Source organism: Pelobates fuscus, chromosome 5 (assembly GCF_036172605.1).
Source record: "Pelobates fuscus isolate aPelFus1 chromosome 5, aPelFus1.pri, whole genome shotgun sequence".
NCBI classification, from domain to species: Eukaryota; Metazoa; Chordata; class Amphibia; order Anura; family Pelobatidae; genus Pelobates; species Pelobates fuscus.
In genome coordinates, this window is record NC_086321.1 from 34,524,613 (window position 1) to 34,548,490 (window position 23,878).

A 23,878-nucleotide genomic window follows, 5' to 3' on the forward strand; every position below is an offset into this window, starting at 1 on the left:
AGAGGGGGCCCAGGCAGCACACAGCTTCTCTTCTTCTCGTTTCTGCTAATAACTCTCGCGAGACCCGGTTGCCATGGCAACGCTCCGCGGGTCTCGCGAGAGTTATTGGAGGAGAGAGGAGGCTGTGTGCTGCCTGGGCCCCCTCTGCGGTAACTGGGAAGCCGGGGGGCCCCACCATGCCACCGGACCACCAGGGATGGAATCTCCCCCCTCCCTAGACACAGGTAAGCAGGGAGGGGGGAGAAACAATTAAATTTTTTTATTTTTTTTTATTATGTTAAAATGCCCCCCCCTCCCCCACACCCCAGCACATTTACACACACACACTGCATACACTGACACAACACACACACACACACACACTGCATACACTGACACAACACACACACACACACACTGCATACACTGACACAACACACACACACACTGCATACACTGACACAACACACACACACTGCATACACTGACACAACACACACACACACACTGCATACACTGACACAACACACACACACACACACACTGCATACACTGACACAACACACACACACACACTGCATACACTGACACAACACACACACACACACACACACACTGCATACACTGACACAACACACACACACACACTGCATACACTGACACAACACACACACACACACACTGCATACACTGACACAACACACACACACACACTGACACAACACACACACATACTGCATACACTGACACAACACACACACACTGCATACACTGACACAACACACACACACTGCATACACTGACACAACACACACACACTGCATACACTGACACAACACACACACACACACTGCATACACTGACACAACACACACACACACACACACTGCATACACTGACACAACACACACACACACACACACACACACTGCATACACTGACACAACACACACACACTGCATACACTGACAACACACACACACACTACATACACTGACACAGCACACACACTGCATACACTGACACAACACACACACACACACACACACTACATACACTGACACAGCACACACACACTACATACACTGACACAACACACACACATTGCATACACTGACACAACACACACACACACACACACACATTGCATACACTGACACAACACACACACACACTGCATACACTGACATAACACACACACACACACTACATACACTGACACAGCACACACACTGCATACACTGACACAACACACACACACACACACACTATATACAATAACACAACACACACACACTACATACACTAACACAACACACACACTCTGCATACACTGACACAACACATTCTGCATAGACTAACACAACACACACTGCATGCACTAACACAACACACACTGCATGCACTAACACAACACACACTCTGCATACACTGACACAAAACACTATGCATACACCAACACAACACACTATGCATACACCAACACACTATGCATACACCAACACACTCTGCATACACCAACACACTCTGCATACACCAACACAACACACTCTGCATACACTGACACAACACACTCTGCATACACTGACACAACACACACTGCATACACTAATACAACACACACTGCATACACTAACACACACACTGCATACACTAACACAACATACATACTGCATCCACTAACACAACATACATACTGCATACACTAACACAACAAACACACTGCATACACTAATACAATACACACACTGCATTCACTAATACAACATGCACTCTGCATACACTACACACTAACACACTCACTGCATCCACTGTACTGACACACACTCTGCATTCGCTACACATTAACACACTCTGTATTCACTACACTAACACACACTCTGCATCCGCTACACACTAACACACTCTCTGCATTCACTACACATTAACACTCTGCATTCACTACACTAACACACACTCTGCATCCGCTACACACTAACACACTCTCTGCATTCACTACACTAACACAAACTCTGCATCCGCTACACACTAACACACTCTCTGCATTCACTACACATTAACACACTCTCTGCATTCACTACACTAACACACTCTCTGCATTCACTACACTAACACACTTTCTGCATTCACTACACTAACACACTCTCTGCATTCGCTACACATTAACACACTCTGCATTCACTACACTAACACACACTCTGCATCCGCTACACACTAACACACTCTCTGCATTCACTACACATTAACACTCTGCATCTGCTACACACTAACACACTCTCTGTATTCACTACACATTAACACACTCTCTGCATTCACTACACTAACACACTTTCTGCATTCACTACACTAACACACTCTCTGCATTCACTACACATTAACACACTCTCTGCATTCACTACAAATTTACACACACACTACATTCATTACAATGACACACTCTGCATTCACTACACCCTAACACACACTCTGCATTTATTACACACTAACACACACTCTGCATTCACTAAACTATGCACACACTCTGCATTCACTACACTAACATACACTCTGCATCAACTGTGCACACAGCATCCACTACACAAACATCCTGTATTCACAGTACACACACTGCATCCACCACAAATTGAAACACTCTGCATTCACTATACACAGACACTGTGTCTAATACACACACTACATCCACTACAGACACTGCATCCACTAAACACATTTCATCTAGTACATACAAACACTACATTCACTACACAAACACACACTACATCACTGTACACACACTACATCCACTACTCAAACACTCTCTGCATTCACTACACATTAACACTCTGCATTCACTACACTAACACACACTCTGCATCCGCTACACACTAACACACCCTCTGCATTCACTACACATTAACACACACTCTGCATTCCCTACACATTAACACACACTCTGCATTCCCTACACATTAACACACACTCTGCATTCCCTACACATTAACACACACTCTGCATTCCCTACACATTAACACACACTCTGCATTCACTACACATTAACACACACTCTGCATTCACTACACATTAACACACTCTGCATTCACTACACATTAACACACTGCATTCACTACACATTTACACACACTCTGCATTCACTGCACTAACACACACACTACATTCATTACACTGACACACTGCATTCACTACACACTAACACACACTCTGCATTCATTACACACTAACACACACTCTGTATTCACTAAACTATGCACACACTCTGGATTCACTATACTGACACACACTCTGCATTAACTGTACACACAGCATCCACTACACAAACATCCTGTATTCACAGTACACACACTACATCCACCACAAATTGAAACACTCTGCATTCACTATACACAGACACTGCGTCTAATACACACACTACATCCACTACAGACACTGCATCCACTAAACACATTTCATCTAGTACATACAAACACTACATCCACTACACAAACACACACTACATCACTGTACACACACTACATCCACTACTCAAACACACTCTGCGTTCACTATACACACTGCATCCGCTACACAAACACACACTCTGCATTCACTGCACAAACAGTATCTAATGCACACAAACACTACATCCATTACACACATTCTAATTCACTTCCACTATACACACCACATTCAGTCCCGCATCATTGTCAGCAGACTAGGTAGGGCGTGGGCGGGCCCGGGAGGGAGGGGGCGGGGGAGGGGGGGCCCAGACCTTGTGCTTTGTCAGGGGCCCCAAAATTTCTGATGGCAGCCCTGCATGTGAGTATGCGTAATGTATTATTAAATTAAAAGGACCAATATTATATATTAGAAAAAGAAATATATATATATATATATATATATATATATATATATATATTACTCAACCATCTGGGGTGGCAAGACATTGCCTTACATATTACATACGGCAATATATGGGGCAATGACTTATGGGGCTGGCATAGATTTTTTTTTCCAGGGCTGCTTTGTATCCCCAGTCCGGCCCTGGTCTGTGTCATGGTGTGTCTGTGTCATTTTGTGTGTGTCTGTGTCATTTTGTGTGTGTCTGTGTCATTTTGTGTGTCTGTGTCATTTTGTGTGTCTGTGTCATTGTGTGTGTGTCTGTGTCATTGTGTGTGTGTCTGTGTCATTTTGTGTGTCTGTGTCATTTTGTGTGTCTGTGTCATTGTGTGTGTGTCTGTGTCATTGTGTGTGCCTGTGTCATTTTGTGTGTCTGTGTCATGATGTGTGTGTCTGTGTCATTTTGTGTGTCTGTGTCATGATGTGTGTGTCTGTGTCATTGTGTGTGTGTGTCATTATGTGTGAGTCTGTGTCATTATGTGTGAGTCTGTGTCATTATGTGTGTGTCTGTGTCATTGTGTGTGTGTGTGTGTCTGTGTCATTGTGTGTCTGTGTCATGGTGTGTGTATGTGTTTGTGGCATGGTGTGTGTGTGTGTCTGTCATTGTGTCTGTGTCATTGTGTGTGTCTGTGTCATTGTGTGTGTCTGTGTCATGGTGTGTGTGTGCGTGTGTCATTGTGTGTGTGTCTGTGTCATTGTGTGTCTGTGTCATGGTGTATCCGTGTGTCTGTGTGTATTTAAAAAGTGTTTTTACTCACTTTTTTTTTCTCCCCTCGCCGTGCTGGTCTCCCCTCGACTGGTCCTGCCTCTATGGCTGAGATCATCAAGCATGATGATCTGAGCCAATCCAATGCTCTGCCATAGGATTGGCTGCAAAGGTGCTGCACACTGTGCAATCACGCTGTGCAGCACTGACACAGGAAGCACCTCTAGTGACTGTCTGAGTGACTGTCACTAGAGGTGTCACTAGGAAGCAATGTAAACACTGCATGTGAGTATGCGTAATGTATTATTAAATTAAAAGGACCAATATTATATATTAGAAAAAGAAATATATATATATATATATATATATATATTACTCAACCATCTGGGGTGGCAAGACATTGCCTTACATATTACATACGGCAATATATGGGGCAATGACTTATGGGGCTGGCATATATTTTTTTTTTCCAGGGCTGCTTTGTATCCCCAGTCCGGCCCTGAGTTTTACTCTAAGTTTATTTTTATATTAATATATGTATATAGTGATAAAAAAATACACTTGGTATAATGTTATATATAAGATATATAAGGTGGCTACATACTTTCCCCCGCACTTGAGATTGGAACCACCTAATACAGTGCCTTGCAAAAGTATTCACCCCCGTTGGCATTTTTCGTGTTTTGTTGCCTCACAACCTGGAGTTAACATGGATTGTTTGAGGATTTGCATCATTTAATTTACAGAACATGCCCACAACTTTGAAGATTTTTTTTTTTTTGTTTTTATTGTAAAGCAAACAACAAATAGGATAAAATAACAGAAAAAGTAAATGTGCATAACTACTCACCCCCCTAAAGTCAATACTTTGTAGAGCCACCTTTTGAGGCAATCACAGCTCCAAGTCGTTTTGGATAAGTCTCTATGAGCTTGCCACATCTTACCTCTGGGATTTTGCCCATTCCTCCTTGCAAACCTGCTCCAGCTCCTTCAAGTTGGATGGTTTGCACTTGTGAACAGCAATCTTTAAGTCTGACGACAGATTTTCTATTGGATTGAGGTCTGGGCTTTGACTAGGAAATTCCAACACATTTACATGTTTCCTCTTAAACCACACAAGTGTTGCTTTAGCAGTGTATTTGGGGTCATTGTCCTGCTGGAAGGTAAACCTCCATCCTAGCCTCAACTCACACACAGTGGTACAGGTTTTGCTAAATCCCTGTATTTAGCACCATCCATCTTTCCCTCAACTCTGACCAGTTTCCCAGTCCTGGCTGCTGAAAAACATCCCCACAGCATGATGATGCCACCACCATGTTTCACTGTGGGGATGGTGTTCTTTGGGTGATGTGATGTGTTGGGTTTGCGCCATACATAGCGTTTTCTTTGATGGACGAAAAGTAAAATTTTAGTCTCATCAGACCAGAGCACCTTACTCCATACATTTTGGGAGTTTCCAACATGCCTTTTCGCAAACTCAAAAAAATGAAACAATAAGCAAACATTTCTTTCCTGGTAAGCCTGGTGAGATAGTTGTACTATATTGCAATTTGGATCACTGTATAATTTACTTTGAAGGTACATCTAAGCAAAAACAATAGCACAGCAGGGTGCTGTAAAACATTGCATTTTTTTTCCTCACTCAGATATATACCAAATCTTATCCTTAAAGCAAAAAAAAAAAAAATTAAGTGTGTTATTAAGGACATGTTCATCTCTGTGAGCTGAAAATACTTCGGAAGGCCTATAAACTGCAAAGCCATAACACAAAATGACCAGTCTTGGATCTATCAGCATTCAGTAGAACTCAGAGCAGTGAAAAAGATGTAATGATGATAACCTACTGTATATTAAACTTTCAGTTTTATCACCTTGTGCACTGTTAGACATACAGCATTTTGAAGACACTGACTTGCATTGTATTAAATGTACATTGCAGTTGAATAGTCTCCAGTGGAGGAGCTAAAATTGAATGCAAATATCTAGATCGGTTTGTCAGAAAGACAGATCGTTAGCTGTTTGTAGATTTCTATTGTGCTTTACAATATTTATCATAGTTCTAGAACAGATGGGATCTGGCTTATTGTGATTGTGTGTGCATATGCACATATAATGTATCTCAATGGATTTGTTATTATGGATACAGTCCATATCTATCTACACCAAGAAATTGTCATAAATAAAAGGTATCTTTACTGAAGCTGTTAGTCAGGGTTATTCACTAGACTTGGGGGTCTCCAAAATGTTTGTTTCATCCAAATACATCCATACCCTTGTGTGATTACCACATTTAACTTAAGGGATTTGTATTTAGCTCATTTTGGCATCCTTATGGCTATCCCACCAGGATTAGAAAGCTATCTACTAAGAAGCTGAAAAATCTAAATTATCAAAATAAAGGACTTTTCATAATTTTGGTCTTTCAGACAACTATACTTATACTAAGTAAACAAAATACTTAGTATTAGTAAATGAGGGAGGTTAAATCATCCCTCCTGCCCCTACCTGCCGTGCTGTGAGTATGGGCATGTCTACTAAACAGTAAGTAGCCAGTGGCTGCTCACTGTTATAAAAAAAAGACTAGCTGCTCCGTCTCTAATCCAATAAAGGGGAACCTGGCAAAGGTCCCCCATGCCTCCTATTTAAATAATTAACTAAACAGGGTTCCTCATGTCCCCTTTTAGCCTCCACCTATGGCCACAGTGATCTTAAATAAATGGAACAGGGTGACTATGTGTCCCCCCAGACCCCACTCATTGGTAGCAGGTGGGCCCATAAATATTAATGCGGGTGGATTTATTATCCATCCAGCCCCACCCATTGGTGGCAGGTGGAAGCCCTTATTAATAAATTGGGGGGGGGGGGGGGGTGGACCTATTGTCCTCCCACCAGCCCTAGCCCACTGGCAAGGGTGAAAACAAATAGTAAAGATAATCCCCCCTGTAGTTTAGGGGTCCCTAAGATCCTAGTCACCTATCCTCAATAAAAAAATACCCTACTTACCCCTCTCACCCTAATAGTAAGAGGGGGCAATAAACTAAACTGTAAAATAATAAAGTAATATTTACCACTTAATGTGTTCTTTTTTCTTCCATCTTATTTTTTCAGCCTTAAAAATTGGCAAATAAAAATGCATAAGGTCGTGTCAAACTCTTGAAATAAAAAAAGGACTAGATCGCAGAAAAAAAAACCAGATCGCATCCTAATGAAAAAATAATCCATATTCAGGCTCCATGCAGACTGAACTTGCAGGGCAGGGGAAGCCTTATAAAGCTTTTCCACACTGTTCAATTTGTTAAGCCAACCAATCAGCATCATGATCTGACAGGTAAATCTTTAGACTGATATTATTTTTAATAGCCCCCATCTGTGGCCAGAGGTGGGGGCAGGAGAGGGACACTAGGTTAATAGTCCACCACTGGTGGGGCACGGGGGGACACTATGGCCCCCCAACTTAAATATTTAAATAGGTGTCTCACCATGGGGGCATGAGGAATGTGTGCCAGGATCCCCCTTATTAAATTAGCAACTGGGCAAAAATAGCTGCCCAGCCGCTAGTCTTTTCTTATGGGGGTGAGCTTATGGGAGTGTTTAGTAGACATGCCCCTAGGTGGTAGGTGCAAGAGGGAGAGTTTAACCATTCTTATACTAATATGGGGTTATATTGGCAACCTAGAGGGTGAGGGAAGGGCATGGGGGAGATTAAGGATTTTATTACAAGTAGTGAGCCCCGAGCCGGCAGCTCTCTTCTTGTAATAAATCGAATGAATTGCAGAACAAATTTTCGTTCAGCAAACAATTCAGTCTTTTCATTGGTTATTAGATCTATTCATTCATTCGTCTTTCAGGAGAATTGACGAATACCCGGAATACAGAAAAAAATGTGTTTGTCCAAAAACTAATGCCCCAGTTTATTATCCACTAACTCATGAATAGTCAGGAATTCCAAATTAGTTCAAAGTCGATTTCAATTATCCAAAATGGAAAATTTCCCCAAGCCAACTATGGCTCCAGTGTGACTAAATGGAAAATTTCGCACTTTAGTAAATAACACCATCTACTTTTTTCTTTTTATTATGTCTAAGAATAAAAAAACATTACATGTTGTCAGTACACCTGCAGACGAAACCGGTCTATAAAAAGAAGATGGTAGAAGATGCTGCTTATTTTCTTGAAAATGAAACTTGAATTTAACCACAATGTATATGCTAAAAGCAAAGTAGCAATAAAAAAACAGCAAAAAAACACAATCTAACAAATTGGACTGCTCATCCACGCATCAGGAAAGCCAGTGGAGGCTCATCCATAGGGGCACTGAGGACAATGTCCCACCAGTATTTATGTAGAAGGTGGGGGAGAATTAAGTAGTTTGAAAACATTAAGATTCTTTTTATGGAGGGAAGGTTGATAAGCCCCAAAAAAGCTGCAAAAAAATAATAAAAAATATGTGAAAACATCTGTGTCTCTTTAATTCTGTAGTTGGCTTCAGTTCTGAAGGTCCCCTTTTTCGTACCTGTTTGGAGAAGCTTACTTGAGAGCATCTATGCATGTCAAAAAATGGGACTGGTTTGAAATCTGCCTTGTTTCAGAATTTTTTCACATTCCTAATGTCTTTTAAGAAATTATTTCTAGAAATTCCATTGAGTTGCCATTCAGGCAGCAGAGCCAGCTGCCCATGACTGGAGGCATGCTATTGGCCTCTTTATTCAGGGGTCATCATTGGCTGATAACACCAGAGGTTGTCTTGCACCAGGGCCCTCATTACATTAGTTCTGCCACTTGCTGGGGGTATATAATAACCACAGTTCAATAGAAAATTTGATCAACAAATCAATGTGAATCCGAAGTAACCACTGTTGAGTGTTTAACGGAATGGCTATTGTAGATAATAATGGTCACCCTTTAACCCTTTAACAGTGCAACATTCTTTATCTCATATCTTCCTCATTCTAATCTGTATGTGAATGGTTTAAAAAAAACAAAAAACTGATCCACAATTTTCCATGAGGAATGCAAATCTGGTACAAAAAGACCTTATATATGCTAAAAGAAAATGTTCTTTTGCTATACCTTAAAAGAAACAAAACAATCTAGGCATAAGAAAAAACTACAAAGGTGCATTTGTCTAAAATGTAAAGGGTTCCTAAGTGGAAAGGATACTTCAGGACATTGATCACCGCTGTTTTCTTGGCATCAAAGTGTTTTTGCAACAAACTGCAAAGTCACCGACCTTAGAACACAACTTCGAAATGGTTATGTGTTTATATTCTTCAACTTAGTTTAATCATTTAGTATGACTGCAAGAACAGATGAAAGTAGATAAAAATCAGAGTAATCTGAATTATTGTTTTATACTACATTAAAAAAGTGAAACGGATAGGATTTAGATTAAAGGAAATCACTAAAAGATAATGGATCTCCACTTCTATGTGCTATTACATTCATTGTGTGAAATACAGATTATCATAAAGATACAACGAATATGGCTGGCGAAAAATATAATGGAAAATGCATTACAGAAAGTACTAATATATTTTGCTATTAAACCCTGATATATTTCCTGAAATGAATATTTCAAAAGTTAGCAATTCTGCAACTTGGAAAAAAGTTTGTATCAAAGCATTCATTTTACATGATGTTCTTAAAGAGAAACCAAAGCAAAACTGATTGTATAGTTCAATAAAGCATTTTTCATGCTAATGTGACAGAATATCATTATTTATACCATAACTTGGTATTTAGCTTCAGCTTCTCATTAAGAATATTTTATGTGATGCTTTATTGTTGATGTGTACCTATACAAAATAGTTTCCAGGTGGGACATTAAGCATAGTTAGAGTAGGATTAGGAAATGCATTGCTAAGTCTTTGTGTTCTTTGAATAGACCTAAGCAGGGATGTATCTACAACGAGGCAAACAAGGCATTTGCCTTGGGTGGCAATTTCCAGGGGGCAGCAAAAAACGTTGCCCCCAAATGCCCAGGCAAATGCCCTGTTTGCCTAGTTTTATGGGAGCCCAAAAGCCGGCTGGCTGGCCACCTTTGGGCTCCCCCGAGCGGGCGGTTGTTTCCCGGGCGGGTGGCCGGTGAGGGAGCACTTTCCCCTGAGCTTTCTGCTCAGCTCCCTCGCGTGACCCGCAATAATGCCGGGAGCCGGAATATGACATCATATTCCGGCTCCCGGCATCACTCTGCGGCGCACGAGGTAGCTGAGCAGAGAGCTCAGGGGAAAGTGCTCCCTCGCCAGCCGCCTGCCTGCAAGTCCAGCCACCTTCCTGCCCAGCATCCCCACTGGACCCCAGGTGAGAAATCCACCCAGCTATCCCAAACATAGGAAGGCTGAGTGGATTAAAATTTAAAAAAATAATAAGAAGAAAAATAATTGCAAGTGTGGGGAAACGTGTGTGTCAGTGAATGTGAGTGATTGAGTTTGTATTAATGAATGTGAGTGAGTGAGTGTGTGTCAGTGAATGTGTGTGTTTCAGTGAGTGGGTGTGTCTGTCAGTGAGTGCGTTTTTTTCAGTGAATGTGTGTGTCAGTGAATTTGAGTGAGTGTGTGTGTCCGTCTGTCAGTCAGTGCGTGTATCTGTTAGTGAGAGTGTGCGTCTGTCAGTGAGTCTGTCAGTGAGTGTGTGTCCGAGTAAGTGTATGTCTGTCTATCAGTGTGTCAAATCAGTGAGTGTGTGTATGTCATTGTTTGTCAGTGTATATGAGAGTGTGTGTCTGTCAATGAGTGTGTGCGTCTGTCAGTGAGTGTGCATCTGTCAGTCAAAGTGCAGCCTTGACAGGAAGAGGTGGGAAAAGTTTTAATTAGGGGGGGTGGGCGAGCACCCTCCTGCCTAGGGCAGCGCAAAACCTAAATACACTACTTACTGGACATAAGTCTGGCACAAAGGTTAAGGTACAGCGACAGTCTTAATAGGTATTCGGTATGACTAATAGAATTGTGTTTTCATATCACAGGGTTTAATATTCTGGTACTGTTCTCCCTTTCCCGAGAGTCACTTTTCAGGTTTGGATTGGGCCCATCCAATTTAGTTCTGCACAACAAAACAATTTGGTTATTCCGAATCAATTTGTCTGAAAATCGTTTTGGTTCAGACAGACAGAATTTCATCTATGTGGCATTTAGTTTTGTCCGAATTTTTAAATGTGGCGTTTCAGACAAAGTGATTCGAATGAACTGTTGCTAGCCAATCCCTTCCTTAAAATATTAAAAAAGAAAAAAAGAAATGGGGATGAAAATGACCCCATATTAATACTGTAATACTTCTCTTATGTCCCCACATGCCATGCCATGGGTGGGGGCATGTGAACTAAATAGTGAGCAGTCAGTGGCTGCCCAGTCACTAATATAGATCCCATTGCATTGGGCTTAAGTTTCAAATAATGGTAGTTGGACAAGCTAGTGGACAAGAGCATGTCCATCCACATCTTAAGTTTTACATAGCTCCCATCCACCACCCATGCCTGTGAGCTGGGCTGGGACAGTGGGGGTTCCCCCGCTGGTTATTATAATGGTAGCCGACAACCACCACCTATGGGTGAGGGTTGGAGGTGACTGTTTAATGTCCCCCTGTCTACTCCCTTTATTGTTTACTAGACATGCCAACACCCATGGCATGAAGAGTTTAAGATTTTATACCTCTCTTATACTAATATGACCTCCATAGGCTTTAGTTTAATTAAAAAAAAAAATTATTGTGGTAGCTGGCTAGCAAGCACTCACAGCCATCACATTCAAACAAAACAACTTGTCCATTGCTTTTTTTTTGTTTGTTTTGTGATTCATCCATGTGGCATTTCAGAGTTACAGAATTTGGATGAATTGCCAAACACCCAAAATTTTAAAAATCTTGCTGATGACATGAACCTGCCCTTACTAATTTCCTTAATGTTATACTTAAGTAGTGAAAGAGGAAATACAACTCCAGAAATGAAACAATTTTTTTTTCTTTAGAAAATACTTCAGAATGTATTGGAATGATAACTTGAATTCTGAGAATTAATTCCTTGCTTAACCAAACAAAGAACTGAGGAACAATAGCAAAAAATATACTTCAGACTGTAATCAGGAGATATTGCAAGAAACAGTCCAGCTAGCGTAAAGGGACACTATAGTAGCCGGAACAACTACAGCTTATTGAATTTGTTCTGGTGAGTAGAATCATTACCTTCAGACTTCAGAGAAAATGCAGTGTTTACATTACAGCCTAGTGATAACTTCACAGGCCACTCCTTTGATGTCTGTTAGAGATCCTTCCTGGGTTATGGCTGCCTAAAATGCATCCACACATTCAGTGTCTCCACCCTCTGCATGCAGACACTGAACTTTCCTCATAGAGATTCATTGATTCAATTCTTCTCTATGAGGAGATGCTGATTGGCCAGGGCTGTGTTTGAATTGTGCTGGCTCTGCCCCTGACCTGCCTTTTTGTCAGTCTCAGCCAATCCTACGGGGAAGCATTGTGATTGGATCAGGTCTACAGGAAACATGGACAAAGCCTGCAGCTCCAGACCTGAATACAAGTAAGATTTTACTATTTATGGTGTAGGCATGAGGGGCCAGAGGGGCTACATGGTGGTTTTAACCCTATAGGGTCAGGAATACATGTTTTTGTTCCTGACCCTAAAGTGTTCCTTTAATAACAGGGTAGATATAGCTTTAATAAAAAAAAACTCCAGCAACGATGAGTGCAGAATTTAAATGAGCAATTGGTTTCAAGCAAGTCTTTTGTTGAATAATATAGTTAGTGTATGCATAAAGTCCAGCAAGTAACAAGCAGCAACAAGAGAAACAGTCCAGTAAAGACTTCTGCAGGTAAAGATGCATTATAGGCAATAATAGAGAGACTGTAGCAATACCTCAATTTGTGAGGTGACGTTTTCCAGCAGCGAGGAGAATGGTCTTTAAACAATCCGGGTCTTGGGGCAGGAGAGGTAAACAGGTACGGTAATCAGTCTGGGTCTTCAGGGTTGGAGAAGGAGGCAGAATCAGTGGCACAGTACGGGTCGTGAAGGCAGGAGAAGTCAGCAGAATCCGAGAAAAGTAAATAAATCAGAATTCAGCTTAGCCGGCACAGTGTTACACAAAGTAACAATTTAACTAAGCCTCATTTACCTAACGCGGCTTCCCTATATGGTGTAGAAAGACAGCATCATAGATGTGGAGGAAATTAAGAACCTCTATACCCGGAAGTGATGCAGGGGAAGGGAGATTAAAGTAAGATCTGACACTTAGGTCCCTCTTTGCCTTCCTCTAGTATAGTTCTGCTCCTTTGCAATAGAATAATAAATCCATAGTTATGCTTCTCTTCCTTGACCAAGAGGAGGAAGACATGATAAACTTGAATGTTTCAAGTACAACTAAGAGATACTTAGAAATAGCATTAGACTATTTAACATATACCTGTAATCCTATATTGTTCCTTTTTTGGAAAGTATGCTATTACATGGATTAGGTGGATCTATTGTGTTAAACATATGCACTTGCCCAAGATCTTATACTACTGTCAGGATCGGGACAGGGATCCAACACGCAGAGTACTAACAGTAGAAAGGTACGTATACCGGGCCTTAGAATGGCCGGACTAACGTACAGAGAATAGTCAGAGACAAGCCGAGGTCGAGGGAACGAGAAGACAGGTAAGCGAGAGACAAGCCGGGTCAGAGGGATAACAGAGATAAGCAGAATCGTACAACAAGCCGGATCAGAACCAAAGAGAATACTAGAATACAAGAGCACTGAGTGACTAGACAAGCCAGAACCACGACAGGGCAATGAGCTGACGAGTGAAGCAAGCTTAAATACCCTGAGTCCGAGGAGTAGACACGCCTCAGCTGAGTGCTGATAGGATAAAGCCAATAGAGTGGCAGGTCGCTCGGGATAGCGTCAAGACGTCACGTATCGAGCGTCATGTTAGGAAAGGAAGCGGATCCCTTGCGGCCAGCGCTAGAATGACTGGATGGACTGCGAGGAACGGAAGATTTGGCGTGTCTAGACGGATAAATAACTAAGTCTCTACCCCTCTCAAAGGTAGAGACCTCAGGTACCCTGACAGTACCCCCCCTCTCAGATACGCCCACCGGGCGGAAGGGGCCGGGACGAGATGGGAAGCGGGAGTGAAACGCCCTGCGGAGACGAGGAGCATGGACGTCCTCCTGAGGTACCCAACTCCTCTCCTCAGGACCATATCCCTTCCAGTTGACCAGATACTGTAATTTTCCCCGGGACAATCGGGAATTGATAATGGAGTTGACCTCGTACTCCTCCTGACCGTCCACCTGAACAGAACGAGGTGAGGAAACCGCAGAGGAGAATCTGTTGCAAATCAGTGGTTTCAGCAAGGACACATGAAAGGAGTTGGGAATGCGTAAGGCCAACGGCAGAGCTAGGCGATACGCAACCGGGTTGATACGAGACAAAACCCTGTAAGGACCTATGTACCGAGGCGCAAATTTCATAGAGGGAACTTTTAAACGAATGTTCTTAGTACTCAGCCATACTCTATCCCCAGGGATAAAAACTGGAGCCGCCCTTCTGTGTTTATCAGCGTGTTTTTTGAACAACATAGAATTATGCAGGAGAATCTGACGAGTCTGATCCCACAACTTCTTCAGATTGGCGACATGATCATCAACCGCCGGTATTCCTTGGGAAGAAGAGACCGAAGGAAAAATGGAGGGATGAAAGCCATAATTCATGAAGAAAGGGCTGGAACGAGTAGAATCACAAACGAGATCCTGGTGTTCGGAAACAAAGCAGCGCAGATATTGTTCAATCTTTTGATTAGTACGCTCAGCGGCTCCGTTAGACTGAGGGTGATATGCAGAGGAAAAGTTCAATTTGATGCCTAATTGCGAACAGAAGGATCTCCAGAATCGTGAGACAAATTGAGAGCCTCTATCAGAAACGATTTCCGAAGGTATCCCATGTAAGCGAAAAATTCTCTCGCAAAAATCTCCGCCAATTCAGGAGACGAGGGGAGTTTAGGCAACGGTACAAAATGAGCCATCTTAGTGAATCTATCCACCACCGTGAGAATAACAGTCTGTCTCTTGGAGGCAGGTAAATCCACAATAAAGTCCATGGCCAAACAGGACCATGGTTTCTCAGGAATGTCCAAGGGGAGCAACAAACCACAGGGAGATGCGTGAGGCTGTTTAGTCCTGGTACAAGTCTCGCAAGCCCCGATGAACTCCTTAATATCCTTTCGTAAGGAAGGCCACCAGAAATCCTTGGAGATCAGGGAATAAGTCTTGCGAATGCCAGGATGACCAGCCACCTTGCTTTCGTGGAAACACTGTAAGAGCTCCAGTTGGAGTTCAGGAGGAACAAATTTTCTTCCCTCAGGAGTCTGTCCAGGTGCTAGATGCTGTAAGTTCAAAATCTTGGCAAGCAACGGAGAATGGATTTTGAGACTTGTGTTAGCAATAATGTTGCATTGGGGTACAATAGAGGACAGAACCGGTTCAGAGGAAGCCAAAGGTTCATATTGGCGAGATAGCGCATCGACTTTAGAATTCTTTGAACCAGGCCTATAAGTAAGAACGTAGTTGAAATGGGTGAGGAATAACGACCAACGAGCCTGCCTGGAAGACAATCGCTTGGCCTCTCCAATATAGGACAAGTTCTTGTGATCCGTTAAAATAGTAACAGGATGTAATGTCCCTTCCAATAAATGTCTCCATTCTTTTAAAGCTTTGATAACAGCTAGTAGTTCTCTGTCCCCAATGTCATATCTGCTCTCCGCACCCGACAATTTTTTAGAAAAAAATCCACATGGATGTAATGGTTTATCCACACCTAGCCTTTGGGATAGGATAGCACCTACGCCAGTCTCTGAGGCGTCTACCTCAAGTAGGAAAGGAAGAGTGGTATTAGGATGAACCAAAATTGGGGCGGAAGCAAAACGCTCCTTGAGAGTTTTAAAAGCAAGGAGAGCCTCCGTAGACCAATTCTTAGTATCAGCCCCCTGTTTGGTCATATTGGTGATGGGCGCAATAATAGAAGAATAACCCTTAATAAAGCGCCTATAGTAATTGGAGAACCCAATAAATCTCTGAACGGCCTTGAGACCCTTAGGTAGAGGCCAATCCAGAATGGACTGGAGCTTATCCGGGTCCATCTTAAATCCCTCCCCAGAGATCACATAACCGAGGAAATTTACTTGGGTTTGATCGAAACTACATTTCTCCAATTTGCAGTACAGCCCATGTTGAAGAAGTTTGTGCAAAACCCTTCTGACCTGATCGTGGTGAGTCTCAATCTCTCTAGAATGTATGAGTATATCGTCCAGGTATACAATAACACACTCCTGCTGAAATTCCCTAAGAACCTCATTAATCAGATCCTGGAATACAGCCGGTGCATTACATAACCCAAAAGGCATAACTGTATATTCATAATGACCGTAGCGAGTATTGAACGCCGTCATCCACTCGTGTCCCTGCTGGACTCTCACCAAGTTATATGCCCCTCTGAGATCTAACTTGGTGAAAATGGTAGAACCCTTTAAACGATCAAAGAGCTCGGCAATCAAAGGAATGGGATAAGCATTCCTAATGGTTATCTTGTTCAAACCTCGATAATCAATACAAGGCCTAAGTGAACCATCCTTCTTTTTAACAAAAAAAAATCCAGCCCCGGCAGGGGAGGAGGATCTCCTAATGAATCCCTTGTCTAAATTCTCGTGAATATACTCCTCTAGAACTGAATTCTCCTTAGTAGATAACGGGTATACATGACCCCTGGGAGGCATGGTACCAGGGAGTAGGTTAATCTTACAATCAAAGGATCTGTGTGGAGGTAAGGTATCGGCTCTCTTTTTATCAAATACTGCCTTTAAATCCAGGTACTGAGGCGGTATTTGTATCTCTGTAGGATTAGAGGAGCAAGCCGACGTGTTTGCCAGGCAAAGAGGCGAAACCCTCCGCAAACACTTCTCTTGGCAATTCTGACCCCATGAAACTATCTCCCCTAATTCCCAATTAATGATAGGGTTATGTCTCTTTAACCAGGAGTACCCCAGGACTATGGGAATAGAAGGAGAGGAAATGATCAACAGGGATAGATCTTCCTCATGCAAGATGCCAACAGTTAAATTCACAGGTATGGTCTCACGGAAAATAACAGGCTCAAGTAATGGTCTACCATCTATGGCCTCAACGGCCAGAGGTGTCTCCCTTAACTGGGATGGAATAGTATGCTTGTTAACAAAGACTTGATCGATAAAGCTCTCAGCAGCTCCAGAATCGATCAAAGCCATGGTTTTTACTACTCCCTTCTCCCAAGTCAAAGAAACGGGTAACAGAAGCCTGTGATCTTTATAATTGTGAACAGAGGACAAAATAGATACACCCAAGGCCTGTCCTCTAGAGAAACTTAGGTGCGAGCGTTTCCCGAACGATTGGGACAATTTAGGCGTAAATGACCTCTGACTCCACAGTACATACATAAACCCTCCCTTCTCCTGTACTGTCTCTCCTCCTCTGTGAGGTGAGTATTACCTATCTGCATAGGCTCAGGGAAACGTGAGGTTTCAATCTCAGAATTTCGAAATGCAGGAGCTAGTTTAAAGGAGGGTCTACGAGTCCTATCTCGAGTGTTCTGCCTCTCTCTTAAGCGTTCATCAATGCGAGAGATAAAAGAAATTAAATCCTCCAAACTCTCAGGGAGCTCTCTAGTAGCGACCTCGTCAAGGATTACATCTGATAGCCCATTTAAAAATACATCTATATAAGCCTGTTCGTTCCACTTAACTTCTGCCGCCAAGGATCTGAACTCTAGTGCATAATCCACAAGTGTTCGATTCTCCTGTCTAAGGCGCAACAGTAATCTAGCTGCATTGACCTTCCTACCAGGAGGGTCAAAAGTTCTTTTAAAAGCAGCTACAAAGGCATTATAGTTATAGACTAACGGGTTATCATTCTCCCATAAAGGATTAGCCCATCTCAGAGCCTTCTCAATGAGTAAGGTAACAATAAATCCAACCTTCGCTCTATCTGTAGGATAGGAGCGGGGTTGTAATTCGAAATGGATGCTGATCTGGTTCAAAAAACCACGACACTTCTCAGGAGAACCGCCATAACGTACTGGTGGAGTAATACGAGAAGAAGCACCTACAGTAGCTACTTCTAGACCTGAACTTACAGGAGAGATCGAAGGAGTACGTGTCTCCTCTGGTGGGTTACTAGCACGAGACAAAAGCGCCTGTAGTGCTAGGGACATCTGATCCATCCTGTGTTCCATGGCGTCAAACCTGGGGTCGGAAGAACCAAGCTGACTGTTAGTACCTGCAGGATCCATTGGCCCTGTCGTAATGTCAGGATCGGGACAGGGATCCAACACGCAGAGTACTAACAGTAGAAAGGTACGTATACCGGGCCTTGGAATCGCCGGACTAACGTACAGAGAATAGTCAGAGACAAGCCGAGGTCGAGGGAACGAGAAGACAGGTAAGCGAGAGACAAGCCGGGTCAGAGGGATAACAGAGATAAGCAGAATCGTACAACAAGCCGGATCAGAACCAAAGAGAATACTAGAATACAAGAGCACTGAGTGACTAGACAAGCCAGAACCACGACAGGGCAATGAGCTGACGAGTGAAGCAAGCTTAAATACCCTGAGTCCGAGGAGTAGACACGCCTCAGCTGAGTGCTGATAGGATAAAGCCAATAGAGTGGCAGGTCGCTCGGGATAGCGTCAAGACGTCACGTATCGAGCGTCATGTTAGGAAAGGAAGCGGATCCCTTGCGGCCAGCGCTAGAATGACTGGATGGACTGCGAGGAACGGAAGATTTGGCGTGTCTAGACGGATAAATAACTAAGTCTCTACCCCTCTCAAAGGTAGAGACCTCAGGTACCCTGACAACTACTTCCAGACCTTACTGATTGTGGTTCTCAGATTTCATTTGAAGGCCTTACATAATACAATCAGTGATTTATGAAATAATAAAAAAAACACATGGAAAGACAGGTCTTTATAACCCAAAACCAAGGATGGATTTGGACCTGCCTCAGTTACTGATGTAGTACTATGCAGTAAGAATGGCCTCAGATCCAGGCCTGGCACTCTCCAACAGGAGTGTAGTGCGAGGGGACCTGGAATCTAACTGATTCAGGGCTTCACCAAATCTTGATTTGGTTACCAAAATTCCTGAACCCAGTTGTGAGGGTAAAATAGCCAGTGATCCACCCCTCTTCCATGGCTCTGATCCTTCGTAGAGCATTTCTTATGAAAATGAGACATATGAGGGGCCTCAAGGATGTTGAAGTGCTATTGCTACCTATAGCTGCATAGTTTTGCAGAAACAAACATGGTGTCATTCCAAAACATGGCAACTTCGGGGCCCTTGAACTCACCTATACAGTATCCTTATGATTAGCAGAGTGACAATGAAAAGACACTGCATGGCAGGAACTTGGAGAATGTCGGGAAGGCTTTAAATATTTTGATCTATGGAGTGCTTCATGCACTGTGTTACTAAATTAAGATACAGCGGTATGTCATGCTAGTAAAGCTATATCACATGGGTAGAAAAGATAAAACAATGAGACAGCGCTGGTCAACTTATAGGCAGCAACCCTTTAAAAAGGAATCCCTCAAAACCCTTTAAAACAAGACAGGTATAAAACAATAGTAAAAAAGGCTGCGCCACAAAACGCAAAGTAAAAAATAGTAATTAAAAGTCTTTATAATAAAAGATAGCAAAGTCCAAGTAAAAGGAGTCCAATTTGTTTATCCTTACGTATGATCTTGGGATCTTCAAGTATAACCATTTGATAAAGTCTGTTGACGAAACGCGTTATGGAAATGTTATATTGTGTATTTTAAATATTAAAGTGTGACAGACCCATCCGTCTGGACTAAACCTATTGGGTTCGTCTGATTTGCCCAGTACTTATGGTCCCTGAGAGATAATGTGAAGGGTTGTTACCTTTTGTAAGTGACACTTCAAATACAGTCGAAGCTATCAAAGTGCCAAAGTTACCGAAGTCCTCGAGGTGGCCGGCATCGGACAAAGGACCACGTGGCGGCGGCCATTTTAACTTCGAACCCGCCGACCTGTACTATCGACGGCACTTCGACACTTTGACGAAAGTCGAAGTACCGACCCACTTCGAACAGGACTTAGCCATTTTTATGCCAGAAAGTGACCGACCGCACAGCCCGAATCCAGGGAACTATTTTGGCCAAGAAAAGGTACCTGCGGTCGGTCATAAAAGGACTTCCGAGTAACTTTTTATTCACTGAAGGGATTGGTGTGATTTTTGAGAATGTTTATGTTTAAAGTATGCTGAATCTGAATATGTGCTTCTTATGTGAATATGATGGATGGGTTTAAAGTTATGAAAGTTGTATAAAAGTATATTTCAAACTGTATGTATAATGGGATTATGTGTCACACCAAGGGGAGGGAATGTGTGGGATGTAACATCGATGCCAGTGGTTATTTTATGCCTCCCCCTGGGTGTGGCCTGTGTGTGTGAAATGGAAATAAAAGGCAGGCTGGATGATCCAGTCCTCAGTTCATGTTTTACCCTCATAATGGAGCTTGGTCTCGTTATTGGGGGAACCGGGATTACAAGTGACTAAAGACTGCGTATGGAGCTCGGAAGGCGGTACCGTAACAACTGGTGGCAAGCGACGGGATGATCCTCAGCGCCCAAAGAGACCACTACGACCAGGAGTAAATGGAACTACAATACCAAAACCTGAGAAGAGCTACCCTAAAAGACTTATTGGAACAAAGGGGCGGACAGGCCAGTAACCTCAAGAAGAGGGACATTATTGCTTTATTGCTGGAAATGGATGGAGTAACAGCGGCAGAGGGAACCAATGGACCCAGCCCAGACGACAGAACCCCCGAGGAGGCAAGATTTGACCGGGCGGTAAGAATTAGGCTGGCCCATTATGGCCCCAACCCCTCCGCAGAGATTATCACCCAGGTTCAAGCCGCTGTGGAGGCCAACCTGCTACGCCAAAACGGTGCTGCAGCAGCCCCAGTCACAGCAAACCCGGGGGACAAAAAGAAAGTGCCATTTGCAGCCTTCAAAGCCTTCAGTGAGACAGAAGGAGAGATTGATGGGTACCTTTCTGATTTTGAGCGGCAATGTGCCCTGCACAAGATACCCCTGGAAGACTGGGTTGCCATACTGTCCGGCAAGTTATCCGGCCGGGCCAACGACGCTTTTCGGGCCATTCCGGATGAGGAGATCGGGGATTATGTGACCGTCAGGGAAGCTTTACTTGCCCGGTATGCCGTTACACCCGAGGCATACCGGAGGAGGTTCCGAGACACTGTGAAAACAACTGGGGACTCCTACGTTGAATGGGCATGTAAGGTACATCGCACAGCTGCCCACTGGATGGCAGGGTGCCAGGCGGTGTCAGGGGAAGAGGTGCTGCAGATGTTTTTATTGGAACATTGCTTCGATAAATTGCCAACAGGGGTCAGAGAGTGGGTAAGGGACCGTAAACCTTCCACTCTACATGAGGCGGCTCGCTTGGCAGATGAGTATACCGATGCCCGCAAACTGGACAATTCCATCAGCAAGGCTCCCGCCAGAGCGGAATACCAACCAGCAGCTACCACTTATCAGCCTCCCATGAACAGACCATCCGCACCCCCTCCGTCTGCCCAGTACCAACGTCCACCCCGGATTAACGCCCGAGAGTACTCCGAACCCATTCGGTGCTACCTATGCAATCAGCTAGGGCACAAGCGACCGGAGTGCCCGATGAACCGTGCCAACCGGAACCAGTCCTGGAGGAAACCCGCAGGGGCCCCTCCCCGAGCACCTCTTCCAGCAGCCCACTGTGTAGAGGAAGAGGAATGCTGGGGCATCTTACATGAGGCAGATCCCGTTCAGGCTGCCCACCAGGACAATCGACAACACCACCGACAGAGTGTAAAGGTCGACGGAAGGGAGGTCAGTGGGCTACGAGACACTGGTGCAACCCTGACTTTGCTCCAGAAGCACCTAGTGTCCGAAGCTCAACATACCGGGGATACCGTGGCAGTACGAGTAGCCGGGGGTGCAGTATTTCGCCTCCCCGTGGCCCGGGTACATTTGGATTGGGGAGTGGGCGCTAGACACGTGAATGTGGGGGTCATTAAGGATTTACCCGCTGATGTTCTCCTTGGCAACGACTTGGCTCCCCTTGTTTCAGCCTTCGCTCCCATGGGTCCCGCTGCAGTGGACGCTGTCACGACCCGTGCCCAGACCCGTGCCGCCGAGGCCGACCCACCTGCTGCTGAGACCCAGGTAAGACTCTCTACCCCGACTTGTACCTTAGACCAGGCCCCGTTAGGCTGGGATACCCCAGAGATGTACGGGAAAGAAACTAGGGAAGACCCGACGTTAGCAAAGTACAGGGCCAGGGCCGACGCTGGGGAAGAAGGAGTAGGTGGGGAACACTACGAGTGGGTGGGGGATAGGCTGTACAGGATCCCGAAACCTTCCCAGAAACCGAATGCCCCTCCGCAGAAACGACAACTAGTAGTACCTGCAAAGTATCGGCAGGAGATTCTGCGGATTGGGCATGACGTGCCGTTGGCAGGTCATCTAGGTTCCCACCGCACAGCTCATAGAATCACCCAAAACTTTTTCTGGCCCAATTTTAACCGAGATGTGCGGATGTATTGTAGCACGTGCGACACTTGTCAACGGGTAGGTAAGCGGGGAGATCATCCAAAAGCTAGGCTGCAGCCGATGCCTATCATTGGAGAGCCCTTTTCCCGCATAGCCGTTGACATTGTGGGTCCACTGGCCAGGGCTAGTCCATCCGGTAAGAAATATATTCTTACTGTGGTAGACTACGCCACCCGTTACCCAGAGGCAGTAGCGCTGTCTAATATAGAGGCAGAGACGGTTGCTGATGCCCTGGTTAAAATCTTTACTAGGGTCGGGTTCCCTCAGGAGATCCTCTCTGATCAGGGAACTCAGTTTACCGCTGTGCTCACCCAGCAGCTGTGGAAGGTGTGCGGCATCAACCCGCTACTTAGTTCACCATATCATCCACAGACTAACGGTCTCTGCGAGCGATTTAATGGCACCCTCAAACAGATGCTGAGGACCTTTACTGACACTTGCAGAGACTGGGAGCGATTCCTGCCTCATCTGCTATTTGCATACAGAGAGGTGCCCCAGGAATCTACTGGGTTCTCCCCCTTTGAGTTACTCTATGGGAGAAGGGTTCGTGGACCCCTCGATCTCATTAGAGGACACTGGGAGGGGGAGACGGAGCAAGAAGGGACCCCTATAGTACCATATGTTCTGGAACTCCGGGACCGCATGGAGAAACTGTCCCTGATGG